This window comes from Camponotus vicinus, unplaced genomic scaffold, assembly GCF_025532165.1.
Source record: "Camponotus vicinus isolate PSW18456_S1 unplaced genomic scaffold, iyCamVici1.0 SCAF_4, whole genome shotgun sequence".
Lineage (NCBI taxonomy): Eukaryota > Metazoa > Arthropoda > Insecta > Hymenoptera > Formicidae > Camponotus > Camponotus vicinus.
Window position 1 is genome coordinate 15,923,904 of NW_028141976.1, and position 12,243 is coordinate 15,936,146.

The 12,243-nt window shown below is 33.7% G+C and overlaps 1 protein-coding gene and 1 long non-coding RNA gene across 7 annotated transcripts in view; one reads left to right on the forward strand and one right to left on the reverse strand.

Moving 5' to 3' along the window:
• LOC145971109 (uncharacterized) overlaps nucleotides 1-12,243 on the reverse strand; it is a 204,130-nt gene that overhangs the window by 18,733 nt on the left and 173,154 nt on the right. For 2 of the 3 annotated variants that reach the window (XR_014438762.1, XR_014438761.1), the window contains one exon: nucleotides 4,281-4,415. The exons of the other annotated variant lie outside the window; for it this stretch is intronic. This is a non-coding gene — a long non-coding RNA (uncharacterized LOC145971109). Of the gene's footprint in view, nucleotides 1-4,280; nucleotides 4,416-12,243 lie in introns of those variants that run through there. 3 annotated transcript variants of the gene reach the window in all.
• Nucleotides 1-12,243, forward strand: part of Octalpha2r (alpha2-adrenergic-like octopamine receptor) — a 114,451-nt gene that overhangs the window by 10,826 nt on the left and 91,382 nt on the right. The gene's annotated exons all lie outside the window — the stretch shown is intronic.

Consider the following 12,243-nt stretch of genomic DNA (forward strand, 5'->3'; position numbering starts at 1 on the left):
AAATTTAAGAAAAAATAATCAAAGAAAGACATCTTCCATTCAAATTTTTGCTATGAAAAAATCGATTTCAGATTAATCAAAGAAAGGGACTGCGGTATATATCTGAGACATGTTGTATATTTCCCTCCGGCAATAGAGAGAGCATACTCTTTGCCTGGCTATAGAAATTGCGATGGCGTTGGGCGGTACTAAACACTACGTGAAGCGAATAAATCTAGAGCAGGGTGACGCCTATGCAAATTTATTCCATCTTGCTGATTGAGAGGCACTATTGCTAAATATAAAATTATCTAGAAGATATCGTATAAACTCTTGTAGGGATTTCATCATCATTCATGTGTGATGACCTAACTATTTGACATTTCATATAATCTGAAAGTTCAGAGGACATACGCATGAGTGCTACTATTTTTAAGATTGCTTAAGACAAGGAGATTTTGAGAAACTCGGAAAATTTCTTTTTAAAGAGTTTCATAAGTTTCTTCTTTAGTGTCGTCAATTGTTCGCTAATTGCCTTTAAATTATTATCGATTATTAATACCAACATTAATACTATTTTCAATAAAAGAAAATAATTATTGTTAACCTGCAATAATTTTAGGCAAGTTCGTAATTTTATTTTTATTTTTTATTAAAACGAAACATTGTGTAATCGATGATTTTCTCTATGAATGTATGTATCTTTGCAATGAGAGTTTTAGCTTTTTCCACAAATAAACAATAATAAGATAATAAAAATGCTTGTGAATAATTCGCGTTTCGACATGTCGCATTTCGTGAGACACTTTTCAAAGTTTCGACGGCAAAGATCGTCGATAGGATACAGATTCTCTTCTATTGTATCTGCATTCCTCGCGTCGATACTACTCGTGACATTGCTGTATAAAACTTTCATGGAATTCAAGGGATGCACGAAACCGAAGGTTTCCACCTCGGGATTGCATCGCTTCCCAAAAGAGCAATTGCGGGAATCACTCCCAAATGCATTCCGTATAAACATATGCAGCTTGCTATCTTGCACCGTAAAATATGCTCCAGGCATTAAGCTATCTCTGTGAAATACATGAATTATTTGCGTCAAAATTAACACTTTCTCATGCGCTCATATTTAAAACAATGAAAATATAAAACACAAGCCAAGTTTCTTTTCGTTAAAATTTATATCATTAAATGTCGTGGGAATTTTTTATACATATTGTATTACGTTGTTTTTGCGAAGTAAGATATTTATCATTAAAATAACGAAAAATATTGATGCTTCATCCGAATATTTTTAGTTTTACAAGGTTCTAATTACTTAAGGTAGAGAACGTATTTGCACATAAATTCTACATATTATATTAGACAGCTAATGTTAACAGTGAAGCTATGATAGTCATTTACAATTAGACAGAATATAATTACTGCATTAATACGCAAAATACCAATCAATACTTTACCTAAACATGAAAGTAGCTATTTTAATAACTGCTGAAAAAATTGAATGATACTCTGTGTTAAATAAGTTAGTATATTAATCTATATATTATATATTTATTCTATGATTACCTTTTGATGTTAACGATCTAGATATAATATGTCTGCACGAACATATTCACTTGACGATCTGATGATATCTACGGGCAGATTATTAAAATACGCACGGCATGTAGAATTTTTATAAAACTTTGATTCAATATTTAATTTAATACGTGACTTTTCGCTTTACGGTGCGAGAATACTATTTTCTCTCGAAGTCGTAAAACGTAAACGGAGCAGCAAAATATGTTATGCCGTTGTTTGGCACTTGGAGCATGCGAAATATTCGTACCTAGCTTGGTGCAATTACAAAAAGAAGCATGTGCGGAACGTAAATGGCCGACTCGAGTTCCGCGATCGTTCATTTCAAAGATATTAACAAAACTTCGAACGCGGACATTTTTTTTTATAAATGCAATTTGTTGTACATTTAAAAAAAAATTTCTAATCCCGGTAGAGTCTTAGATATTCAGGAAGTAAAGAGAAAGATAAAGTTCTATTGGATCTTGAGGCCGTGACCCGACTCGACCTCTCTGCACTTCCTTGTAGAGCTTGTTGGTTATCGATTCTATTAAAAAGGGGATATAAAGATGTAAGACTAACACCTGTTCCTCTTAGTTTTCGTTCGTTGCAAACAGTATGTTATCGACACTTCGTTAAGCGTTTGCAATAAATCCGCACTTATAATCAGATGCAGTATCCTGATTAAATATTTTGATTAAGTGCTAATGGCACATGATGCTTTTTTTAAAATAAATCACGAATATTTGTTGGTTAATTTCTGTTGCCTCACCCTAAGCACAAAATTAACAACCTGGTGGTTCAATATTTTAGACTTTTGCCGTGGATCTACTTGTGTTTATTTACTCCATTTAATTTGAAACGACAACAAGCCTAACAAATAGCGTAACATTTGCGACAATAATTCTTCGAAATAAATATTCGCAGTGTAATCTACAGCTTGGATACAGGCCAGTTTTGTCAGACGATAAAATGAGCCAACTTAAAGAAGCGGGAATAAAATCTTCACGCGCAAATCATATAAAAACACATAAACTAAACTTTACTGCTTTTAAACTGTTGTCCACATTTCTTATATGAAGCTACTATTCTCGAGTTATCTTTCCTTGCAAAAGTACTGTAAAAGTACTTTCGAAATAGATATTGTATCAATCTGTTCAGCAATAGGAAGAAATACCACGATTGTGTCTTATTTTTATTTGATGTTATTTTATTTATAAATATTATATTATTTAATTTATTATATATTATTTTATTTATATATTATTTTGTTATTTTATTTATAAATATTATATTATTATATTATATTATTTTACTTATAAATTCTGCATCTTTATATTGAAATTTGAAACAATCTCATGTCATGGATGATAACTTGATAAAAAAAATATTAATTGTATATTTATTTAATTTTCAATATGAATATATTTTTTCATGAGCGAATATAATAATCGGAAGTAATTCATTGATTGAAATTTTGACATTACAAAAATTGGTATTGTTAAAAATAAATCATCGCTGTAATCAGCTTATATTTCAGTAAGCGCTATTGATTTCTCAGCAAGTACAAGCGAAAGCATTCATTGAAATGCTCAATCACACGGAATTAACACTTTCTATCCTGATTTAAATTACGCGGTTATCCTGTAAATGTAGATCTTGGTTGAAATCGACATCCGTTCGCTCCTCGTTAGAAGAAACTCGGGCGATCTCGGCCGTAAATTGATGAGATAATTACATTGAACGGCAGCTTAATCGAAATATATCGAGCTTTAACTGGGAGACATGCACGAGACATGTATTACAATAGGATACGCTAGCGGGAATGAAAAGTAGCGACGGATTTAGTACTTGTTTTGCTAATGCTTCTTTCCTTTTGAGTTAAAAAGCACGCTCTTGCAATTGCGGAGCACAGGATGCTCTTATATTATTTGTGGTACAGTTGTTTCTATATCTCCCCGTGCTATTCCCTTATGTCTTGCTGAGATATTTAGGCGCAGTTGTATTCTAGCATTCATTAAAAATACTTGCACGCCGTGCATACAAATCGCTTATATCTCGTGATATCGCATTGTTAAAATAAATTGATTGAAAGAAAAGAAATTTTAATTCTGTTAAAATTATATTAAATTTGTTGTAGACGCGCTCATCAGGTCTCTCAACATCCATATTTCATTTAAAAAGATGAGTCTTGATGTTGCAACTTTCACATTAAAATTATATAAAACCACACTGTGTGCAAATCACCTTTTCAATGATACATCGTATATGACGTTTGCACATTCCACGCACAGCCAACCTTTTCATTTCGCGCTATATGCACCCTCTGATCCTAGCGTCGACAGACAGCATTAAATTTCACGAGGCAATCAGCACGCGGTTTGCTCTGAAAATTAAATCGATACGCCGTCACGTATTGCCATATTAAGTCCGTACTACGTGACCGTCGCGCCGGCGAATGCCAGTAGTGAAATCGAGGTCGAATCAGCCCGTGCGTCAGGACGAGAACATGCGGACAACCGCCTTTGTCGTGTGCAGGATACGAACGATCAAAAGGCTAAAGAGCGCCAATTGAGTCGGGGGTCGATATTGAAAACCGACAGGAGCTTAAAAAAAAAGTCAGACAGGAGAAAACTTGTGGGCGCCGGTACAAAAAAAAGGCCGAACGGAGAGAGACAAGAGTAATTCATTTGACAGATGTTACGACCGAGCGCCTGATTAATCGGCACTTGCATTCTCCCGTTCTTTCTCTACAGGTTCACGTATACTTCACTTTAAACACACCGGGTTTTATATCCATTTGTCTTTTTGCTTCACCCTTTTGATGAGCGTAATGGTATTCAGGACGGCTTTTCGCTCAGGTTCACCTATTTTCTCTGGAAAAAATAGAGATATCTCTTAAATTATCGTATAACCCGCAACGTATTTTATTCCATGCAATAGTATTATGCTCATTCGCAAGCGATTTAACGTAGCCAATTTTAAGATTAATTCGTACGTACATCTTGTTTTATCAGAAAATTCTAGTTCGTTGAAAACGTATTTAATTATGCTATATATTCTGACTTTTTATCCCGTTTATTTCACCGATAATAAACCACAGTGCACGATTATATCGCGAATAAATAATAATTATTTTTAAGATAGCTCTCTGTCTCATATAATTTTCTCATAAAAATACTTGATCTTTCGCTACTCTTTCGTCTTTATAATATTAAAGTAAATTATTTCGTACCCACGTAAATTTCTACCTTACCTTAGGAAAGTAAATTCCGTGTGGCTTATATGCGGTTTTGCCAGATACTGTTTATGAATAATTTCTAGTTTAGAACATAGCAACGTTGCGCTGCCTCAGGCTAAAAAACTCCTATGCTAAAAAACTCCGTGCGTTAAAAAGTTTACCATTAAATAGCCATATTTCAAGCCTTGCAACATCGAGGTTAAGTTTCGATCTGCTTCGTTACTTCAGCCATAAGGTAAATGACTTGATCCGTAAATATTGAAAAGTAACGTTTAAATATTATTGAAAATTGAAGAAATATTATTTTATAAATCTTACTCTCTTTTTTATCGGATTTTTATTTCTCTAGTATTTTTACTGTGTAATATTTATATGTAGATATTTAATTATTCGTAAGATTTATAAAAGTAGAAAATCTATCGATAATTTCTTTCCAAAGTATAATATGTGCGTAGTAAGAAAGAGCATTATTTCGTAAATTCCTTCACAGTTTTGCAGATACTAGATACTTTCATATTTTATTCCGAACTGAAATTATATGCGCAAATGATTCTCTTTTCAATAAGACAAACTGAGTAAACTGAATAAGGACTTCTATGATCCAATCCGTTTCTCAAGGAAAAGAATATTACAAACGGAATAAGAGATGAGAAGAAAATATATGTGAAAATATGATGCTGGCTTTAATTGAATATTTTTAAATTCATGTATACATGAAGTTAAAATTAAATGAAAATTATTTTTTACGTGAAAAAAACAGTAAATCCATTTTTTTTAATAATTTTATTTTTATCATAATTATTCAATATTTAAATACAAAACTATATTTACTTGTATTTACTAATTTTATTTAATAGTTATGCTGACTACAAGAACTTTTTTATCTAGTCTTTTGGTTCTCAATTCAGTTTCTAAATTTGATATTCGGCAATTGTATATTTTCAATATATAAAACATTGCAAATTAAAAATAACATTTACATGATATATTCTCTTGGGTAAATATTTACTTTAGGTTACACAGCTCGGAAAATTTTTATTTTCACATATGTTGTAGAGGATACATTCCTAAGTAATACACCGTTTGAATTTTGCGGTGGTCTCTCTTCGTCCCTGAGATATGCGATTTTAAAATTTTATACTTGTATCATCTTTTCGTTACATCTTTTCATACAATATGTTTATATTTTTCTGTTTACATTTACAGAGGTCATCTTTCTGAATAACTTTCAAAAGGTTTTAGCCGTTTGTTATTTATTAAATAGTTATTAACAAAAAAAGTTTTATGAATATATTATAATTTTACCACATCATGTATGTTTAAGAAGAAATATAGGTAATTATGCATAAAAAGGGCCCAACAATTTAAATTTATATAGAATTTAATACAATTTAATACAATTAAAAAATATCACAAATGTATGTGTACACACACACACACACACGCGCGCGCGTGCGCGCGCGCGCGGGGGGTGCAAGGGGGGCCTTCGGCCCCTCCTCCCGCCACCACCCCGCCGGTAAGGGACACATTGCACCCCCCGCGCGCGCGTGTGTGTGTGTGTGTGTATACACATACATTTGTGATATTTTTTAATTGTATTAAATTCTATATAAATTTAAATTGTTTACCTTTTTTTTATTAGAATATTTATATTAGAATATTAATTAGAGATAGCAAACGTAAACAAAAAAATATAAACATACAAGTAAAATATAATATGAAACAATGTGATGAATAAATGTAAACAAAAAATGTAAATATATAAATAGGATATAACGAAAAGATGACATAAAAGTATAAAACTTCAAAAGTGCATATCTCAGAAACGAAAAGAGACCGCCGCAAAATTCAAACGATGTATTACTTAGGAATGTATCCTCTACAACATATGTGAAAATAAAAATTTTTCGAGCTGTGTAATCTAAAGTAAACATTTACCTTCTCTTGTTTCAACAAATACCATATTAGAGGGATTTTGTATTCGATATTTTTTTGTTTCTAATTACCTGTTTTTTCGCTATTACAAGAGTAAATCGCTCATACTTATGTTGTCGGATAAGTTCTCGAATTTTCGAGAGCTCTTTAGTCTCGTCGAGTAGAGTACAAGCATGCTCAAGTAGCTATCCTGATTACGTTGGTAAACTCAAAAGTTTTAATCTACTTCCATAAATGATGAAGACTTCATAACTTTCATCAAGTTCAGGAAGTTATTCTTTAATATGCTTGAACGAAAGCATTTGAAGATATGCTTGTTTAGAGTGAAGTTTTATGAGTTAATATTTTGCAATTGTTTCTCGCTTATACACATTATGTGTGCATATCATGTCATTAAATCTAAAATACAAATATGTTATACATATTTATTAAGCAAGAATAATTCATATTAAATACGATCTCATTAGTTTAATTAGATATTCTATGTTAACATGTTGGAGTTTAATAAATATCATAATGTCAATGCTGCTTTATATAATAATTTTTATAATAGATGATGCTAAAAATATTAACTGTAAATTATAATTAAATGTGATTATAATAGTTTAGTTAGTATAGTTTTTTCTAATGTCTCGTTTTTAATAAATTATCTATTATAATGAACAAGAATAGTAAAAAGACAACATTATAAGTGCAGAAAAAGAAATTCAATACGTTAAAATATGCATATCAGTAACGGATAGTATACAGGGTGACCCATTTTAACTTAGGCAGCCAAATAACTCGAAAAATAAGCAAGATAGAGAAAAATGTTTTAGACAAAAGTTGTATGGTTTCGAGGGGGCCATAAGATGGTATCATTGGTTTGACCTTGAAGAGTCATTTGAAGGTCACGTGAAGGTCACTTCAATTTTTTTAAATGGAACATCCTATATATTTTTGTACATTCTTGTAGCTCATCTCGAGAGCTTTCCAAAACACTATAATTAAGTACATTTTCGTTAAGTACTTTTTGAGTTATGAGGCTTGAAATAATTTCTTAATTTTACATAAACCGTAAAATATCTTGTAAAATATTCATTTTTCGATTACCTTACCTTAATAGTTTTATGTACAAAATAATGAGAGGAATCAATTGGTGTAAAGAAAACACATAGTTGTTTCGAAGAAAAAATATGTAATTTGCAATTAACAATTCCATATTTTTTCTTAAAAACAACTATGTGTTTTCTTTACACCAATTGATTCCTCTCATTATTTTGTACATAAAACTATTAAGGTAAGGTAATCGAAAAATGAATATTTTACAAGATATTTTACGGTTTATGTAAAATTAAGAAATTATTTCAAGCCTCATAACTCAAAAAGTACTTAACGAAAATGTACTTAATTATAGTGTTTTGGAAAGCTCTCGAGATGAGCTACAAGAATGTACAAAACTATATAGGATGTTCCATTTAAAAAAATTGAAGTGACCTTCACGTGACCTTCAAATGACTCTTCAAGGTCAAACCAATGATACCATCTTATGGCCCCCTCGAAACCATACAACTTTTGTCTAAAACATTTTTCTCTATCTTGCTTATTTTTCGAGTTATTTGGCTGCCTAAGTTAAAATGGGTCACCCTGTATAATGCATGCAAACAATTTCGAAGAACACATTCGCAGCAATATACACGTACGTGTTGACATAAGAAGCCACGGTATCAGTGGTTATATATAAAATTCATAAAGAAATAAGAATAAAAAGTTGTTGTTAGCATATTCAATTCAATTTGTCCGGGAAATTCTACGCAAATGGATTTTTTCAGAATACTTGATCTTAAGAGAATCGACGAGAATAAAAATGTGCCGTTCGAGCGATCATTTTTATGCAGATCAAGAGCTTTTTTTCGACATTTCCCCAACAAATATCGCGTCGAATCAGACTCTATTCCGTGGACAATGGATTATCAATCAAGATTATTGCGGTCGGGGATGTGGTTTGGAACCGAAGTTTAAGATCCGCGTGAAATCTGTGTGAACGCGAGACACGGCACAAAGAGAAAACATTAGTCTTTCCCTCTGCAAATCCATAGCGTTAACGTTGCAGCGACGTGACAGCGGTCTTAAGCTCGCCGTGGCCGAGGGGATGCATTTCACGGTGCGACGCGACTCGCAATTCCGAAATAATTCGCGGCTCACCGTGTTACACGGAAGGCAGGGAGAGATGTGTCACGTCGCTGTCGCGTACTTTATTAAAAAATTTCCGGGACAAGAGGCATTCGGCGTTCCTCGTATCATCGAGACAACGCGGTCGCTTCCGCCTTCGTGAACGGTAGTCGCGCTCGTGGTAGCTGCATCTCACTGTAGGCGAGGGTGCTTTTTAATAAGATCACCACACGCTCGTCCTAGTTCTCGTCGTCATCGCGCTCTCGTGTATTGCGTTCGTCCGACCGTTGCAGACAAGGCGATGCGCTCTAAATGCCGCTTCCTCCGTGTCGGTATCCGGCCGCATACAAAGTCTTGCGTGCTACGAGAAGCGGAGATAACCGTAGCTTCCGTTTTACGGGGGGAGTGAATTCGCAAAGTGCATCGCGCGTTTGCCGGGCGATTGGAATATGTATACCGAGCGTTACGATAATCGAGAAAGAGCAGCGTGGAAGAAACCGGGGAGGAAAGGAACGATGCAGGTTTTTCGCTGCGCGAAATGCGAAGGTATAAACATGGAGATACGATAATCGCGGAAGGGAGTAAAGTTATTAGTCGCGAGGAAACATCGTTTCGCTGTAGAATGGATTACATTACGGATTCAGATTTGCGCGAAGCAGGCAGGTGTACGTAGCTGCGAGCTAACGGAGGAAAGAATCGAGAAGAAGCATCGAGGATTCTCGGAGCTTTTACGAGAATCGCGCTTTGTACTCTGTGAGAATGCGTGCGTAACAGTTTCCGCGGAGTTTCAACCATGTGTGATCATTCCATCGCTTTTTATTTGCAACGCTTCGCAAATAATGTACGAAATTTACACGAGCGTAGAGACTTGTAATAGAAATTTTTTGCCGACTATGGTACATTGCGACGAGTAGTATTTTATAAAAGATTGGTTTCAGTTTACTATTCGCGCTGTTTGTTATTTAAAATCATGTTGTTTTAAATATAAAGGATAATTTTTATTAAGAAATCAGAATAACAATTCATGTTTCCCTTTAGCTACAAAGATTGTGACGAAGCTGTTTGAAAGATAAATTATAATTAATTACTATTTTATATTTATTTCTATTAATTTTATTTTCTGCTCTCTCTTACTAATTAGTTTTATTTTAATTATACTCGGAACATTCTACAAATGCAGAAAAATATGTATACCATGTTACGCTTTCAATTTACCATGTTTTCATCGTAACTTTTTTATTAGCGTAATGAATTCGCAAGTATGTCTTCGTATTAACTTCCAATATTTATTATACTTATTTATTATACTTATCTTTGTTATTCTGTTCGTGGAAAAAAAATATATTTTCTATATTTTTATTAATATTCCGAGAGCATTTCTTGGAATAAGTGATATTCTTCGAAGTACTATTTTACCAGGTAAATATGATTCTTAGGTAGCTAAAGAAAGGCATGAAAAAAGAAAGCAAAAAACGATAAATAGGTAACACTAACGGCGAAACAGAAATATGTATTATAGAATAAAAGAAAGGAAAAAATATAACTTTCGGTTGCTAGATTCGTATTCTGCTCTCGTAATATCGTAATGCGTCGGAAACTCTCCGTCGAATGTTAGAAAGCAGCTATTCAAGGTGCGGATCACATGCCGTCAGGGAATTCGAAGCGAGAAGCACTCAACCGGAGCTTTAAGAATGCAAAAGACCGATTATCAGACGTTACCGCTCCTCGAACGGCTGAACAGAAATAACTAACTAAAAGCCATGAATTATGTAGATCTAACATAGCCGAGCGAATTCGATATGAATGTTGGAGAACGATGCTGAACACGTGAGATGAAGAGAGAAAGAATATGTACTTCTGACTAGTTATTTCTGGCCATTTTCGACTTCATCATTCAATTTTTATTTGTGTATCGAACTTCTACTATTATCTATAATTTACCGACTTTCTTCCTCTAATATTAATCACGAATAGAATAGGTTATAGCGGGTTACTTTTATCATTTGTAGGGACAAAATTATCATTCGTATTGCCAATTAACCGTGCAATAATTAACAACTATTGATATACGTTCAATTAATCGAGCGCTTAATTAAAATTTAAACAAACACCTGAAATCGCCGATGTATTCCTCGGGCGACGATCGAGCCGGCTTAAATTACGGCATCCATATCTAATTATTTATTCAATGTGCTTGTTAAAGTTAAATTGCGTCCGCGGCACGCCACTTATACATTTCCTCAAGGCACTAGTTTATATTAGGAGAGGGAAAGCTGAGAGTTTAATTTACGCAAAATATTGTTAGATACCACCTTGCCGCGGCACTTCTAACTTTTCTCATTAGCCTCGAGTTTCACTCACAGTTATTTACTTAAACAAATTAGGCATACCCCGCATACTGGTCCGCTTAGAATAGAACTTACCTACTGACGATGCAGCGTTTCGCATAATCGCATAATCTTGCTGCATACTGTGTCACAAGAATTTCAATAATATCTTTTTAGGTATAGTAATTATTTCGATGTTAGATTAATCATATGTGTTTTTTGATTAGAGGAAAAGGCGCTTCATAAATATAAATATAATATAAAAAAAACACAGAAATGTGTATAAATTTATTTGTGTATAAAAATTAATCTTAATATGTGTTATAATCTTTTACGGTCTTTTTTTCTTCAGTCAATTCTTTTTATCAAGAAGTATATTACTGTCGTTATTTTGAGAATCTCGATATAATATTCAATATCGTATTATCCTTGAGAATTTCTCCGGTTCGGTGGTCAGTTCGTCCTTGATCGTTGGGATTTGTCACCGAATCAACAAACTGATACACAACCCTCGAAGAATTCGCTTACGGGCACAATACCTCTCTTTCTCTTGCCTCTCGTTCCTCCTTCCGCACGTTTTCTTTACTTTGAGAATAAATCTTGCTTTGCTTCTCGATCCGAGTTTCAAATCGCCGTTGTCGGTAAATGTTTTGCCGGAGAGAAAAAGAACTTTTACTTGTGCTGGATGTGGTTACTTTGATTCTTCCCATCCTTTTTCTTCCACTCTCTTCTCCTATTTCGATAGTTACCGCAACTATGGCAAACTCACGGAAGAAAGTCCAGGCAATATGTAAAGAAGAAGAGCGATAAGGAATTTGATCCAGAACAGAAACCATTGATCTGATATGTCGACCGATCTTTCGCCTACATAACACCGTTCCTCTGCTTTTTTTCTTTCGTCGACCATTTCCGCTTGCACTTGCTCATGATGCAATCACCATGTGATCGCATCTACCTCATAGATAATAGCTATATGATAATAGCTATATGATATGTTTAAAACAAACATCCACGATTTAGATGAATCGTCTCTGCAAAATATTTTGTATA